This window comes from Dermacentor albipictus, chromosome 9 (genome assembly GCF_038994185.2).
Source record: "Dermacentor albipictus isolate Rhodes 1998 colony chromosome 9, USDA_Dalb.pri_finalv2, whole genome shotgun sequence".
Classification (NCBI taxonomy): Eukaryota; Metazoa; Arthropoda; class Arachnida; order Ixodida; family Ixodidae; genus Dermacentor; species Dermacentor albipictus.
Window position 1 is genome coordinate 104,774,838 of NC_091829.1, and position 14,971 is coordinate 104,789,808.

At 46.4% G+C, this 14,971-nt stretch overlaps 1 protein-coding gene and 1 long non-coding RNA gene across 4 annotated transcripts in view; one reads left to right on the plus strand and one right to left on the minus strand.

Moving 5' to 3' along the window:
- Positions 1-14,971, plus strand: part of LOC135907196 (phospholipid-transporting ATPase ABCA3-like) — a 248,818-nt gene that overhangs the window by 2,762 nt on the left and 231,085 nt on the right. The window contains exon 2 of one of the 3 annotated variants that reach the window (XM_070525186.1): positions 6,865-6,917. The exons of the other annotated variants lie outside the window; for them this stretch is intronic. The gene's annotated coding sequence lies outside the window, so the exon portion shown is untranslated. The remainder of the gene's footprint in view (positions 1-6,864; positions 6,918-14,971) is intronic. 3 annotated transcript variants of the gene reach the window in all.
- On the minus strand, positions 395-6,637 carry LOC135907215 (uncharacterized). Its single transcript, XR_010565936.2, has 3 exons — positions 6,216-6,637; positions 5,009-5,101; positions 395-551 (listed from the first exon to the last, which is right to left on the minus strand). It is a non-coding gene; the product is annotated as an uncharacterized lncRNA (long non-coding RNA).

A 14,971-nucleotide genomic window follows, 5' to 3' on the forward strand; every position in this document is an offset into this window, starting at 1 on the left:
TTGAACAACATATTACCCTTCGACCCATGGGGTGTAAGGGTGTGATCAGGAATATCTTACCCCTTCACCTATCGGGTGTAATGAGCAATATAATAGCCCTTGAAGTACGGCATGTGGAAGCGGGTACATATGCACTTCATTGTTTGTTTCTAAGTCTACAGTTAGGCTAGCACACAGAAATGTTATGTATGGTGTGCATACAATAGGTAATGTGTTTACTAACGCACTGCATAGCAACTTTGAGAGAAAACACATTGTCACTTGTGAGTGTTCTGCGTGAAATGGTCCCATTTATCACAGATACAGAGTGACTGCATGGAGGGTCATTTATTCTAGCCTCCTGTACAATATTTTGAGCTTGCACTATGCCTTGTGGTGACAAGTCTTGCGGCCGTTCTACATTGAAGAACAGTCTCGTTCAAACCAAAGTTCCAGGGCACAGGCGAGGATGATGACGCCTTTTCGTAGCTCCATTCCAATGTCCTAAGGCGAGCCATCATAGATGAAGCCATTTCTTCATTGATCACTGTAGCCATCTGCTTCTTTTCTACCTGCAAAATGATTTGTTGCAATTTAATGTCAGGAAAAGTACACGAAACATGACTAGCAGCGCTTCCCTGCATCATTCACTTTAATATTTCAAGATCACATGAAGAGCAGGTTAAAGAAAACAAGCACAGATAGTGCTTACTTCCAGGAAATCGTTATTTCGAAAGAATAAGGCATTTAATCTGCCACATCATGAATGTAGGAGAGACAGGCTACATAACTATATGAGGGCAATTCAGAAATTATTGCCTCCAAGCCCACTACTTTGTCAATATTACAGCAAACATTTTGAACTTTTTATCATTGATGCACTTATTCTGAAGCTATGGAATATCACTTGCCTCGCCTTCCTATCTCTTCTCGTTCCAGAGTAATCGAGCAATTGATGGCATCCAGTGGTGACGTCCAGTTGAAACAACAGGCTGTAATTGAATTTCTGACTGTGGAAGGTTGTGCGCATATCAACATTCATGGCCATTTGACTACAGTTTGCAGGAATGCCTGTGTTGACGTCAGCACTGTGCAGAGGTGGGCAAGGTCTGTGAAAGACCAAAATCCTACCACATCAAATCTCCCGGATCAGCACCGAAATGGATGGCTCACAATGGCTTCTGATGAGGGTCATGAACATCAGCAGATGAGTTGACTCGGTGCAATCGCAGGATCAAGCAACACCAGATTGCAACACTCGCCATTTCCGTTGGCTCAGTGAACCACATCATTAAAACCTGCGTTACAAGAAGACTTGCGCTTGTTGGGTGTCACGGTAACTGACGACTGATATGAAAAAGTCGAAGCATAGCCAACAAGTTCAATTCTTGTAACCCAGGAGGTTTTTAATTATGTGGTTCACTGAACCAATGGAAATAGCGAGTGTTGCTGCAATCTGGTGTTGCTTGATCCTACGATTGACCCGATTCAACTTGTCTGCCTGATGTTGATGATCCTCATAAGAAGCCATTGTGGGCTGTCCAGTTCGGTGCTGATCCTGGACATTTGATGCAGCTGGATTTTGATGTTTGTCAGTACTTGCCCACCTACGCACAGTGCTGATTTCAACACAGGCATCCCCGTAAACTGCTTTCAGATGGCAATGAATGTTGAAGGGCGCAGAACCATTCACAGTGAGAAATTCAATTACAGCCCACTGTTTCAACCGGACATCACCACTGGATGCCATTCATTGCTCGATTACTTTGGAACGCGAAGAGATAGGAAGATGGGGCAAGTGACATTCTATAGCTTAAACATCAGTGCATTAATGATAAAGAGCCAAAATGTTTTCAGTACTACTGGTAAAGTAGTGGGTTGTGCATCAGTGCACAAACCACTTTTGTGCCTCAGTGCATAAAAGTACATTTTGTTAAAAAACTAAGTGGAACAACAGTGCATTTTTCCGGCAAGTTTGATGGTGCATATCTCCGAACTGACGCCATTCTGGAAATCAATTCCAAGTAGATACACCTTGTAATCTCACTGGCTATGATTCGTAAATCACAATATGTGCCCCAGATATGTGGTGGCGCTGGCAAACACTCCCAGCGTTCTACTAGGAAGCATAAATACCCAAGAAAGTGATGGGGAAACGGCGCCCGCAGTAGCTCAATTGGTAAAGCATCTAACGCGTAATGCAAAGACGTGGGTTCGTTCCCCACCTGCAGCAAGCTGTTTCTTCATCCACTTTCATTTCCATAATTTATCATTTCTTTATTTCATTTGTTAATCACAAGTAATTTACCCTAACTTGTCCTTGGTGTCAGTGTTTGCTGGCTTCTTAGGATATGATTAATAAACATCGGGTTTCTTGGTTAAGCCCCTTTCTTTTCGGTTATATTAGCTATAATGTAATTTATTCGAAAGATAATACATTTTTTAAATTAGTTTAATATGTTACGACATCTTGTGCTAGATATATCTGCGTGTTTGAATATTCCTGCTCAAGGACTAGAATTATGCTATATGCAACAGGACTATATTTATAAATTCCACAAGACTGAAAATCATCACCCTGCATAAAAACAGTGTGAATTTAAAAACAAGCTTCAGTGAACCTTACTGAATCAGCAAATGGCCAGTGTAACTAGTCTGATCATCCTGGAAATCTTTTGTAGCTTATAAGCATAGTGCATTTCAATTCCACATTTAGGAGTGCAAATTTTTCTTGAAGTCAGCTTTTTCTTTTTAACAGCTAGCATCCCTGCCAGTTTGCTTAAACATAATGTTGCATGACTTCAACAGTACTGCACAATCACTTTTTTCTGCTCACAGTGTCTAGTGATGTGTCTTTAGCAGCTGAGATAATTAATGCTCATGCAGGTAAACATCAGAAAAGATTGCAATAACTGTCAAGAAAATTCAATCATGCATTTTGTTTACAAAAGAGCATGTGCTCTACCTTCTGCCAGGTTTGTTTTCCGTGTCAGGCTAGAACGGAACTTGCACAAGAGGCACCTTTTGAAGATATGAAGATATTTTATGAGGTTATGGTGGTGTCGAAACATGACATCAACCATAACACTTTAAACTATTTTATGAAACAGGTATTTGTACAAAGATAGAAAAGGCACCAATTTTGAATTTATCACATTTGGTTTAGAGTACCATAGTATAAATGGCTCAACTAGTACAGGTACGCAAACGGGCTAGTTGCTATTGGTCGATGACGTTAAACAATGTGAACTCGACAAAGGATGGAGAAAGAGGCGATAGCATTTGTTCCATTTCTCGCCACTTTTGACGTCCCTTGTACAAGTCTGCGCTGTCTGTCGAACATCATGGATCAACTAGTACAGCCCGAAAAAAATATGTCATGAAAGAAAACTTGACTTTCAACCTCGACAATTCTGCCTGTTAGGTATTATGGTTTCTTTAGAACTTATTTCTTTATACAAAGTCAGACTTATCAAGTAATGCTTACTGAGAAAGAAATGAAGAACAACGTCAACACCTCTCAAGGCACATGCATCAAAGGAGTCAGAGCATCATACACATTACCTTTAGGTGCAAGAGTATTCTCTTTCTTAGGCAAACTGCATTTCTAGTTTCTTAAAGCCTATATATTTATTTGCCACAGCTATGGGAAAATCACAAGGTGGAAAAGATGTGTTGGTGCAATTTCAACTATTATGTACAACAGCAAAAGGTAAAGCACAGGAAGTCTCACTGCTCCTCTGTCTAAATGACATTCAGTTTCATTTGTCATGTCCACTCCTATGCTGATGGCAGCAGAAACAGGAAGACAGCAGCGTGGTTCAGAAAGTAGACGAAGGAGCTGATATCCTAGCTGACATAAAGAGTAAAAAAAGGGAGCTGGTCAGGCCATGTAGTGCAGACGTGAGACATCATTAACTAGCGCGAAAAAGACAACGGACGACAGCTAGAAGCACACAGGACAGAACTCTAGGCTTCAACTAAAATTTTGGCTACACAGAAACATAGCATTCAGGGGATGCGACCTCAACGCATGGAAGCAACATTTATCTTTCCTTTTCCCTGCCTGACACAGGAGGTATTGGAGCCAATCGATGGGCAGGTTCATTTCGAGATACGAACACTCTTTTTTGGCAAGAGCAAGGGAAGGGGTGCTTACACACTTATCACCCGCTTTTCGATGCAAAGTGCTTCGAATATTTTCATGCCGACCTGCATCTAGAGCCGCGTGGGCAGATGAGTGCTTTGAAAATGCTCAGTGCATGAGCACTTACAGCAATGATTGGCCAGATGGCCACCAGCCATGACAGCTGCCCTATCTTTGTTCCCCCAAGCGGTCTATTAAACACCGACCTGTTTGGCTTGAGGACACATAGGGCAGCTTTGAGTGCCTTGGTGGCTGGTGGCCACATGGCCAATCATCGCCATACGTGCTCATGCACCGAGCAGTTTCAAAGCAATCATGTGCTCAGGCAGCTCCAGAAGCAGGTACATAGGGAAATATACGAACCACTTTGCATCAAAAAAGCGGGGAATAGGTGTGTAAGCACCCGTCTCTAGCTCTTACCAAGAATGTTCGTAAGTGAAATTAACCTGTTCATAAATTTGTTCCGATAGCTCCTGTGTTGTTTCTGTCCGTCGACATTATGTGCATTCCATGTTTCTGTGTAGCAAAAATTTCAGTTGAAGTCTAGACTTCTTTCTTATGTGCTTCTTGATGTTGTCTTTTTCACGCTAGTTATTCATGTCTCAAGTCTGCAATGAGCACCAACTAGCCCAAGTGCCTTCTTCAACCATGTAATGCATAGGGCCGATAACCGGTGGCACATTCGAGTTACAGAATGGATGCCAAGAGAAGAGAAGGGTAGTCAAGGACGGTAGAGAAGTAGACTACGATGAAGTCAAAAAATTTTGCAGGCTTCACTTCGAATCAGCTAGCGCAAGACAGGGGTAATTGGAGCTCACTGGGGGAGGTCTTCATCCTCCGGTGAAAAAAATATGTAGGCCAATTGTGATGAAAAAAGTATACCTGTCGGGTCAGACGTCTTCACTGTCTTTTCAGCAACGTGTAGGCCCAAGACAGCCAGTCCGTTCCCACGCAATTGCTTCATGCTGACTGCAACTGCATGGGCACAAGAAAACAACCCACCATTAATACCATTCGAGATTGACGACTCAATAAAAGAACCTCTCAAAACTGCAAATACAATTAAGCATTTACCAGCTTAATAAATACATATATAAAGGCCAAGAATAGTTACAATAACCATACACTTTATAACTAGACATTAAAATAAGGTAGTGAAGCGTACAATAACCGTAGGACGTTCAGTGCAATTCATTTCAGAAATACTGTTGACAACTGACAGGACGCCTTAGGCAGGGTTCAGTCACACAACAAGAAAACAAATAGTAGTAATAATAAGCACGCCTGCGTGAAACCAAGAAACGAGTACAAGGACGAGAAAAAAATTAATTAGGCTCGGTGTGGTCATTTATACAAAAAGATAAATTTATAAACAAATAGCGCAACCACGCATTCATCCGCAACAGCACGACAGCTTCTATAACAAACGAGCACAACTTAAAGCGATTGATAAGTACATAGCCGGGACGGTCGTCGTTCTTTTGTTTTGCATTAGTTCTAGTCATGAAACCACAAGCATTGCAAGCTTCCTGCGCCATTACCTACCACGGGACCTCCGACAAAAAAATAATAAATAATAACAATTGAGTGAAAGTACACAAGCGACATTTAATACGGTTGTTACACTGCCCACTTTTGGCAGCGATCGATCCTGACTGGAATCGAATTTCTGGACGCGTTTGGCCTCGTTGCACAATCGGTGGACGGGAGCCAATCGCGGTCGAAAATTTCGATCCAGAACGCGCTCAATCGTGCTCGAAAGTGGCCGTGTGACACCGGTATAAGTCTGCGCCCATCTTTGGTAACAGAAAGAACCAATTAGTCAAACCAAAGTATTATTTCCCTGCCTGCGCCGAATACTGACGCGTAACAGTACTTAATTCTCTACATCTCTAGTTGAGGACACGTGAACAATGAAACATTCATTTATTTTTCTTTTTCTCATTCGGTGCCCATAGGCTACGCCTGGAGTACATACTACACTCGCATACAACACACCTTGCGCTGTCCTTTAAATAAATTACGCGAAAATTACTACCACAATGACGCACCATAAAAAACGCGACGCTGAACGTGGCTACGTACGTACCTTTTATATGAGCAGTTCATGCGCCTTGCAAAAGGCCCTCGGTTTGAAGGCGGAGCGCTGTCACGATCTGTACTCTGGGCACGCCGTTTCGTTTACGTAGTGGATGGACCATGCTGACGATGCATTCCGCCGAAAAACAAAACGTCCACTTCATCATTGTTCAGGCCGAATGGAAGATGTTTTCTCCTTCGCCACGAATGACGGCCGTCGTAGGCGTAGTAAACACACTGTCACAAAGAAACACCGATGTCGTAGGCCGCTGGTGCCCTTCTTCCTCACGCATAATCGCGTCGCCTTCACTCCGGACGCTCACTTCGCGTCGATGAGCACAAAAGTACACGAAAACAACGAGGTGGTACAACCTAAACGCAGCAAAAAACAATCTAATTACTCACAACTTCAAGAATGTCACGGAGAACACACACATGTGCACCCAGCGGCCCACCGCGAGACGCAGGAAATGACGCAACGGCGATAGCGGCGACACCCGTCGGGGGAAGTTATTTCAATTTCGGTTTCGTTTTCAAAGCATAAAAACAAACATTCTTTTAAACTATGTGTGTGTATTACTTTCAAAGCTATTTATTTTACGCTACCTCTAAGCCATTTTCTGTGTTTACGGGTAGTTTCACTGGAAATTTATTTCCAGAAACATCGGCTGATATCGAATCAAACGGGGCAAAGCTGGGCTGGTAACTGCGTGTAAGTGAATTTATTTGTCGATGCTTTCTTTTTTGTTTGTTTGCTTGGACGTTCATTTGTAAAGAGACGTGGCCCTTCCTGATTGTATAAGATACAGAGGTACTTGCGAGTCTGTCTTTTCTTTTATGCACAGAGAAAGAGAGAGAGAAAAAAAGTTTTAATTGGCATTTTCAAGAAGTTCACAATGCTCATATTTCTGAACTGGAGTGCTCACTCAAATTTTAAATAGCTTGGATGAACGGCAGATATAAAAGTACTTGCATAATAGCTTTCTAAACGTATAGGCGACACCACGAAATTTCACATGTGCAGAATTGCACGAAAACCTTAAGTTTCCAAGTACGAAAAGTCTTTCTTTGCCTGCTGTCGTGAAAGTGCAACCGAAGCGAATCCAGATCTCGGGTTTTTTTTTTCTTTCTTGTTATGAGTGGGTGAGCGAGTGGGGCCTATGACCGCTCAAAAGAAAGAGCAAATATAACAACGATTCCCATCTGGTGGACAGCACCGTGAGTTGTCGTTGTCATAATCTGATGTCGGTCTTTGTCTTACTGCAGTTGCTTATAATAGCAGTTTGACGGGTAATGAGGAAGATATATTCAAAATCGAGGTATTTTGTGCATGCGGTAGACAAGTCATTTTCAACCCAACTACGCTCGCCCTCAAACTACCACGAGCAGAGCAATTTAGTATTGTTCCCATTCAATAGCTGTGCCTATACCATCGCCGAACCCCTTTGCTCGGCGAGGGTGCAGCTGTGGTAAAGGCTATTGAATGACAAAAACAATTTCCTGGCAAAGTGTGGGAAATGTGATGACATTTCGTCTGGGTGTTGGCTTTAAGCATTCTCTTGTCTCCCCTTAGTACCATACTGTCTCTCCTCTGCGCTGTTGCATGTGAGTACAAAAAAGTAAGTGCTGCACCTTCTGCACTACTTTTGCGGTGGGTGGGGGTGGGCAGAAGGGGGCTAACGCGTAATTAGTCTTCCAGAGGGCATTGTGTCGATGGCCAGGGTGTTTCAGTGGGCATTGTGACAGCCAAAGAGGTCCAAAGAGTATTGTAGCGATACCCACAAAGTTGTCGCTAAAAGGACTCGCACACGCCTTCCCCACGTCCCTCTCATGTTCATTATGCACGCTCTCAAACCACCCACCGACGCGGCTGGCAAGCCAGTGACAGCAGCAGCAGCAGAATTGGAAAAAGTGAGCGAGGAGGCATAGAAAGCTTCCCTTTAAAATCTGGCAGAGCGCCCCTGTGCACGCTGTAACCTGCAATCCAGAGCTCTGGTGTTTTGACAAAATTCAATTTCATTCTGCAAAGTATTTCTTTCCAGTAATCAGCATGTGAACCTGTCCTACCCGTCTCGCGAGGGGAGACGGGCGAGTCTCGCGCAGGTCTACATATGCCAAGACATCGCGAACGTACTTGGCAGGTGGGCAGTAGCGCGCACACTTGAAAAATGCCTCACCACTGTTCCGTGAGGATAGCAATAGGGGCTTGTTGGTACGGCATATCTTAGCGCTGTGTGTGTCTGATGTGTCTTCTTTTGTCCTTGTCAAGCTTGCGCTATAACAAAATAAGACTGTTCCGTGAACAAAGATGGGTCTGCAAATGCCTCGCCAATTTCTGGAATCTCGTTATATCTACAATGATTAGCTTGATATCCTATTCATGCATGCAATAATACTGTCTCCAATTTGGGAGGGGCCATATTTCAGTAAATACCGTTGTTAGTCGGTGTTGTAAATATTTTATGCATCGCAAGTTGTACGTTGGTTCTCTATACTTTCTTAGATTATTCTCCCTTTCTTTTTGAGCACTCCGTTCAGGCAGATGTTTGTAAGCCAGTAAAACGTCCCTTTACTATACAACTGCAAACTTAATAGTTTCTTTTTGTACAGCCAGCTTCATAAATTGACGCAGACGCGAAGCCATGAGTGTTTTGCACGGCTCTTTCTGCAGAAGCTGCTTGAGCAAAGCATTGTGGTGGGTGAGAAGGCTCAAGTTTGCCAACGAACCTACCTTGTTTATAAACTTGAGAGAAGCAGAACGAATTGGGGTTATTGAATCGGCGAAAGAAGGTCAGGTGGGGTCAAAGCTTCTCGAATCGGCGTATCTTTTGTCCGCGATGGTTCGTCGCACACTTTTCTGCCTGTTTTGTCATGCTTGAAAGAAACCTAGACGACCGCACTGCTTTAGAGCAATTGTGGCGCGTCCAGCTGCATGCTGTCACGTGGCCTATTCATTTTGCTAGATTCCTGGCGTCCCAAAAGCAAGAGCTGCACTAGTTCTGCCTTGCTGAAAAGATTTTGAACATTTTTCTTTTGGTTAAGTATTCAATACTAGAAAAAGTAGGTGCGCGCTTTTGGATTCCGCGGAATTTGTGCGTGACGACATTTAGGAACTGTGTGCCACCTAGAACACTGTGACATAATAGATAGTAGTGCTTCAGCAACAGGTTTTTCCCAGGACTTATTTAAAATGGCTTATCAAAACAGACAGTGAAACGGAGGGGGACTCTCTTCAGGAGTTTTGTCGGCTTTGAAAGCCCGACATGTCTCGGGGGGGAAGGGCTTGGGGTAAGGCAGGGCCCATTTCTGGATCCGCCACTGGTTTTTAGTGCCGTGGGACACGCCGTCTCTTCGTGCAACTGTATGTTTGTGAATGTGATAAAAACAAACAAAAACACCCGTGCACCCACCCCCAATATTCCTAGTCAGTGCACCCTTTCGGTGGGTAAAAGGGTGTTATGGCATCTAGAACTGCCCTATGCTTCGCAAAAAGTCATGATGATGGGATGTTTCTTGAATGAAAACACCCTTCAAGGGTGTTATGATTCGCAATTCTCACCATCAAGGGTGTAAATTATTTTACTGTGCGCGGCCCGGTCCGGCGCAGAGAACATCCACACGGCGGACCGCCATAGCAGACGGCAGAGCAGACCAACCAGCTACACTCTCGGCCAGAGTGTTATCATTATCGTTCCGGCTCCAGTTCCACAAAGCCAGGAACTGCTCAACGAGGTATACAAAATGAAAAACCTCCTCGTCACTCCAAGAGGACACGGTGTTTAAAAAATATATCTGCTGCGCGCACGTGTAGACGGAACGGCGGACATGAAACGACTGGCTTGACTGGCTTTTGCTGAGCCGTAAACTAGATTGGATTTGGCTGAAGACACCCTGTTGCCGGACAACATTCGGTGGCTAAGCCAAAATCGCTGCGGTTTGCATGTGGTCCGCCATCAAAACGGAAGCGGGAAAAGCCTCGGCAATTTGTTGGACCGCGAGGGCCGCGGTCTTGCGCAGGCCAACGGCGGTACGCACGAACTGGTGACGTCCTATCACGTGATGCGTGGACCGCTGTCCAAAAGAGAAATTCGGTCCGTCGTGTCGATCGGCCTTAGGCAGTACTGAATGGTACGGGTGAGATGAAGTATAGTTCGTCAGATTTTTTCGTGTCCGCATGTGAAGTTTTGCTCGCAGAAAAACAAATGGCAGCGGGAAGGCTTTGTGTTTAAGTTTCGGCATAACACAATTATGTTTTTTCGTATATTCGATTGACAATACAATGCTATCATATCTGCAAGTTGTGTATAATTCATACTTTACAAATTTTGTGACACATATTGACCCAATGATGTGGGGCTCCCGCACCACGGGATGGCGCCCGCAATGGTCGGCGCCATGAAAGGCGATGAAGAGCGTGAGCCACACGTTTCTCTGCTGGCCCGCCCTTAAACAGAAGCGTCTACTTTGTAAGACTCGGTCTTCAATCTACGTTACAATTTTCTGGTGGACAATCGGGGTACATGCTACCGCTCCCAGATGGAACACCACCTACAAGCCCAGTACGAAGTCCGGTCGAGCTGACTCCAGTTCATGTACGGATAAGCCGTCGACTTCAAAGGACTGCCACCTGAGCACGAGCCTCTACCCAATCGAGTCCTAAGGATGAGTACCTCAGTTCCGTCTTCTTCCGCAACCGCACCGACCAAGGTCGTCCTTAACCAGCTGGGAATCCCCACGTCCTTCCGTGAGGACACCTTCGAAGATGTTGAGGACTGGCTCGATCACTTTGAGCATGTCGAAGAATTCAACGTCTGGACTCCAGAGTGCGAGCTACGCAACGCCTAATTTGCCCTCGAGGACTACGCACGGACATGGTTTGAGAACCGTGAGGCGGCCCTATCGACATGGGACAAATTCCGACGCCACCTAATCAGCACATACGCCAGCCTCGACCGCAAGGATCGAGCTGAATCTGCAATTAAGGCGAGAGTGCAGCGGCCGAACGTGAGCGCCGCAATGTTTGTGGAAGATATGTGCCGACTTTTCCGACGCGCGGATCTATCCATGCCGGAGGAAAAGAAGCTCAGGAACTTCATGTGTGGCGTCAAGCAAGAGTTATTCGGTGGACTAATACGCAACCCACCAAAGACCATTATAGACTTTCTCGCGGAACCCAAATCAAAGGAAAAGGCACTGCAGCAGTGAACAAGGCAGTAAAACTGCGACGTGTCGACCCTATCGCGTGACCCTCTCGCTATACGCTTGGACAATACCGACGCCTTGCGGGAACTCATTAGGCTTGTTGCCCGAGAAGAGCTTCGAAAGATTCAGGTGGCTCCGGTATCGGTACCGCGACTCGCTCTGGCTGAGGCCGTCCGGGAGGAAATCAGGGAGGCAGTACAAGTCCCGGAGCGAAGCGAGACACCACGGCACGAGGTACGGAAGCCGCAGCATCGCATGTCGTATGCGGAGGCTGCGAGAAGTTCGTTGTCTCCGACTTTTTACGATGTGCGCGATGTCCCGGACTTTCATAGTGTGCGCGCCATTGAACAAGCAACTGGCAACTTCAGGACTCGCCGCACGCCATTCATGTCTGAAACTCGACCACCCAGCAACAGCGACGTATGGCGCACTGCAGACCGGACGCCCTTGTGTTTTCATTGCGGTGAAGCCGATCACCTCTACAGGGCGTGTCCTTACCGCCGAGCTGGGCTCCGTGGATCTTCACTGAATGCGCCGTGCCCGCGCTATGGTGAACGCCCCCTGGAGATTGAAGCCTACCTCGCGGACGCCAGGACCTCGTTTGCCCCACGACACCGTGTCCCCCGGTCACCGTCACCCGCCAGAAGCAGGTCTTCCAACCCCGTCTTCACTCCGAGAGCAAGAAGGCGCCGCTCGCCCAGTCCATCCTCCCGGGAAAACTGAGTCTAGCGACCTGCTGAGGTGAGGTCGCTGATGTTGTGAACGCTGAAGACCCTCCACTAAGACGACAGCGAGATGACGTATTTGAAGTGCAGAGAAAGCAGTGTAGCTCGGTGTCAGTATTTTGCGACGTACCAGTTACCATAGATGATCACGAAGTCACCGCGTTAATCGATACGTGTGCGGATACGTCTGTTTTGAGCCAGAATGGACCGGGACTGAGATTCGTACTGCAGGAGGACACCTCATAACTCCAATGGGCCGGTGCACGGCACGAGTCAACATTAGGGGCTTCACATACATCGGCGACTTCGTCTCGGCATGGATTTTCTTCAGGCGAACGGTGGCATCATCGACTTGCAAGAGTCCAGAGTCAGCTTCGCTACTACGCAAGCCGTAGCGAACAGCAATGGCAACGACCGTGACATCGCGCTTCACGTAGCTGACGATCACGTCACGTTACCACCAAAGAGCAGCGTGATTACCCTTGTCCGGTGTGACATGGAAGACGACGCCGAAGGAATTGCGGAGGCAAACACCCCTCTACTTCTTGAGCACCACATTTGCATAGCCAGAGGGCTTCTTCAGGTGCACAACAAATGTTCAGTCGTCTTGCTAACAAACTTTAGCAAAGAATATCGGCATATACCACGAGGAACGACAATCGCATTTCTTAGCGAATTCATTGATGTTACTGATATTCCCACATTGAAAATCGCATCGTCTCACTAATCTGAGTGACCCAGCTTAAAATACGGATTCACGTTAACGCTGCTCTGCCAGACCATCAGAAAGACCTTCTACTGAGTCTTGTGAATGAATTTGCGGACTGTTTTTCAACGTCGTCCAAAGTACGGCGCAAGTCCATCACAAAGCACCGCATTAAAACAGACGAGTCCGCACATCCTGTTCGTCAGCATCCTTACAGAGTGTCCCCAGTGGAAAGGGAAGCGATCAAGCATCAGGTGAAAGAGATACTCCAAGACCACGTGATATAACCGTCCACAAGCCCGTGGGCCTCCCCTGTAGTGTTAGTCAGAAAGAAAGACAACACACTACGCTTCTGTGTAGGTTATAGAAAGTTGAACCGTGTCACCAAGCGCGATGTTTATCCGTTGCCACGCATCGACGACGCATTCGATCGTCTACAACATGCCAATTTTTCTCTTCGTTGGCTCTTAAATCAGGGTATTGGCAAATCGAAGTCGATGAACAGGATCGTGAAAAAACAGCGTTTGTGACACCTGAGGAGCTTTATGAATTCAAAGTTCTCCCCTTCGGCCTCTGTTCCGTACCTGCCACCTTTCAGCGGATGATGGATACCGTGCTTGCTGAACTCAAATGACAAACCTGCCTCGTATACTTGGACGACGTCGTCGCATTCTCGAGAACGTTTTACGGACATCTTCCACAACTCGAGAGTGTCCTCGCGGCGATCCATACTGCTGGCCCCACCACCAAGTATGAAAAATGCTACTTCGGATTCCAAGTGCTCAAATTTCTTGGCCATGTCGTTGGTCCTAAAGGCATCCGACCAGACCCCGACAATTTAGCTGCCATAGCCGAATTTTCGCCACCCACAGACAAGAAGGCTGTCAACGCTTCCTTGGTTTTTGAGCATATTATAGGCGCTTCGTCGAGGGATTCTGGATAATTGCTGAGCCTCTGACACGGCTAACACGCGATGATGTGCTTTTCATTTGGCCGGATGAGCAGCAGCAGTCGTTCAATGAATTGCGCAAGCGCTTGCAAATGGCCCCAGCACTTGCTAATTTCGACGAAGATGCCGACACTGAAATTCATACTGACGCCAGCAATACGGGTCTCGGCGCAGTTCTTGTGCAGTGGCAAGCTGGTGCGAAATTTCCAATTACTTATGCAAGCCGCAGTCTCACCAAGGCTAAGAAAAACTACCTAACCACTGAAAAAGATTGCTTAGCGGTTGTGTGGGAAATTGGTAAATTCTGACCCTACATGTACCGTAGGCCCTTTAAGGCTATTAGCGGTCACCAAGCCCTGTGCTGGCTTGCCAAACTCAAAGATCCTTCAGGGAGACTAGCCCGTTGGAGCCTGCGCTTACAAGAGTACGACATTACAGTTGCCTACCGATCTGGAAAGAAGCACAGTGACGCTGACTGTTTGTCACGTGCACCACTCCCTACGACGTCATGGGACCCTGACCATGACTTGACAATTGCCGGCGTTATTGACGCCATAAAGGTGGCTGCGCACCAGTGCGCGTACCCTGAGCTGCTGCCGCTGATCGAGCGCCTTCAATGAGTTGAAGGTGTTTTACTCCGCTCGCTCGTGCGCGGCTTATCATTGTAATCTTTGCACAACATCATTTACACGAAAAACTGCGGAAGCAGTCCAAATACGTACCTCTTTGTCGTGCCGTCGGCGCTGCGCCAAGACCTTTTTCAAGCCTGCCATGATGAGCCATGTGCGGGACGCCTGGGATTGGCTAAGACATTAGCAAGGATGTGCCAGAAGTATTAATGGCCCCGGTTTTTTTCTTCTGTGCAACCGTACGTCAAGTCGTGCTGTGATCGTCAGCGCCGCAAGAAACCACCAGTTAAACCAGCTGGCTTTCTCCACCCTGTGGACCCTCCTCAAGCACCGTTTCAACAAATAGGAATTGATCTACTTCGGCCATTCCCAGTGACCTCTTCGCGCAACAAATGGATAGTCGTCCTACCGACTACTTAATCCAGTACGCCGAAACCGAAGCTTTTCCGCAAGCAAACTCGTACGAAGTGACCAAGTTCTTTGTGCGCCACGCCGTCCTACGACAAAATGCACCGTCTGTTGTCATCACCGACCGCGGTACAGCATTTACGGCCG